The sequence below is a fragment of the Prionailurus bengalensis genome, chromosome E3, assembly GCF_016509475.1.
Source record: "Prionailurus bengalensis isolate Pbe53 chromosome E3, Fcat_Pben_1.1_paternal_pri, whole genome shotgun sequence".
Lineage (NCBI taxonomy): Eukaryota > Metazoa > Chordata > Mammalia > Carnivora > Felidae > Prionailurus > Prionailurus bengalensis.
The window spans coordinates 32,994,771-32,997,087 of NC_057357.1; the positions used below are offsets into that span (position 1 = coordinate 32,994,771).

At 51.7% G+C, this 2,317-nt stretch overlaps 1 non-coding gene across 1 annotated transcript; it reads right to left on the reverse strand.

Moving 5' to 3' along the window:
• Window positions 1–1,158: 1,158 nt before the first annotated feature.
• On the reverse strand, window positions 1,159–1,231 carry TRNAE-CUC. The gene has a single exon. It is a non-coding gene; the product is annotated as a tRNA-Glu (tRNA).
• Between the last annotated feature and the right edge of the window lie 1,086 nt (window positions 1,232–2,317).

Here is a 2,317-nt window from a genome sequence, read left to right on the forward strand (position 1 = left end):
ACAGACAGAGAGAGAGACAGAGCGTGAGCAGGGGAGGGGCGGAGAGAGGGAGGGAGACACAGAATCTGAAGCAGGCTCTGGGCTCTGAGCTGTCCGCACAGAGCTGACCCCGGGCTCGGACTCACGAGCCGTGAGATCATGCATGACCTGAGCCGAAGTCGGCCGCCCAACCTACTGAGCCACCCAGGTGCCGCAGGAAGCCTTTTTCTAAATCATTGGTTTGGAAGAGGAAGCTTTTTCAAATTTTCATAAAGGCGCTGAAAAGACTAGCAGGCACCCTGACCCATCACCCACCCTGTGTCAGATGCTGGCAAAAAGGACCTGAGCAAGACAGACGTGGCCTCTGCTCTCAAGGAGCTTACGTTCTATTGGACAATGAAAACGAAGAGGGAGAAAGTGCACAGACAAGAATGAAAAAATACCATTACAGATTGTAAACAGCGTTATGGGGCGAAAAGCCCCTCAATGAGCTCCTACTCTGTGCTGGCTGCTGGAGGCAGAGGTCGGAGTGTGGCGGGCAAGCCTGCCTATGCGGGGCCACCAGAGCTCGGGGGATGTCCTGCAGAGGGAGGAACGAACAAGAGGAAACAGAGATGGGCTGTGTCCAGAGGATTTTAGTCCCACAGAAGGAGAGAATTCCCAGACTGTTTAGGTGTAGGGACTTCAGGATCAAGAGCCTCAATGGCCCAGATCCTGCCCAAAAGCATAGGAATGGACAAGAATTTCTAGTCCTCCTCCTCCCAAGTTGTCATTGTTTGAATTTGGAACTGGGGCACCATGAGCGGGGTGTGCGTGTGTGTGTGTGTGTGTGTGTGTGTGTGTGTGTGTGTCTTCCCCCGGAAACAGAAGACATCTTCCCTTCCCCACACCCAAAGTTCATAAGCATTTGGGAGTCTGGCCTGAGTCCTCAGACTAGGGTTCCCTGGCGGAGCCAGGGGTCACTCAGCTTAGGGGAATGTTTCCATGCGCTTACAGTGTAAGAGACAACTCCCCCCTGCCCCCCACCCCCACCAAGATACCGAGGAATCTTAGGAAGAAATACAAAACAAAACCCATGTCAGTGTCAAGCAGGGTAATGAAGGAACAGTGTTGATTAGTAAGTTCCATGAAATAAACGGTTTTGTTTTTAAAGGTTTTATTTTTTTAAAGTAATCTCCATACCCAGTGGGGGATTTGAACCCACAACCCCGAGATCGAGAGTCACGCACTCCACCAACTGAGCCAGCCGGGCGCCCCTGAGAGCAAGCGTTTTTCGACCTGCTTGTTCACTGCCGGACTCCCAGTGCCTCAAGCAGTGTGTGGCACGTGGGACATTCACACCAGGTACACTTTTTTTTTATTCGTTTTTCTGAAGGACACTTAGTGTGCGACTTGCAAAATACTGTGAGGTCGGGGACATCAGCCTTATCGTTTATTTAGTTTTGAGAGAGAGAGACAGAGTGTGAGTAGGGCAGGGGCAGAGAGACAGAGGGAGACACAGAATCCAAAGCAGGCTCCAGGCTCCGAGCGGTCAGCACAGAGCCCGACGGACGCGGGGCTCGAACCCACAAACTGTGAGCCGAAGCCAGGCATTTAACTGACTGAGCCACCCAGGCACCCCTCCCCCACATCAAGTATACTTTAAGTGAATGATTGGAAATATATTATTTCTGTGAGCGATTGTTTGGCAGAAAGGAAGGAAGGCAAGGAGGTTTTTGGTTTTTTTTTTGAAAAATTAAAAATATTTAGAAGAGCACAAAGAAATATTTTTGACTCTGCTTAAGATCCCAGGAAAATGAGAGCACACCCTGGACGCTGTTAACAACGGGGACTTTTTTCTTCCCCTCTGCCTTTCCGGGGTTAAACTGTACTCCGTCTTTTCAGGACGGGCCAGGACAGGGGACCTCTGCCCGCCTTGCCACGCTGGGAGACGCCAGACGACTTTCTTCTGGGACTTGCTAAGGACGTCCCCTGGGCCTACCTGGGCTCCAGATGCTTGGGTGGTAATGATCCTGGTGGTGGAGAGCATACTGCCCTGCTTCCTGTCACTCTTTCTGACTGTATCTCAGGGTAATTCAAATGTGCGAGGGCTCACAAGCTCCGTCCCCACGGGGCCGAACCTCCTGATAAAACCCGGGAGCTTTAGTCAAACAGCCAGATGTTTTGGGGCTCAGTGCCAAACATGTCTATGATGGGAAAAACCCAGACACAACCCCTTAGGTCTGTGATGTCTTCGAGAGACCTGAAAGCCCCTTACAACGTGGTTAGGGGCCATATCTACAGGGGCCTGGAGATTCTGCGGCCGTGGACTTCGGTGACAGTTGAACCTCTGTGTCGT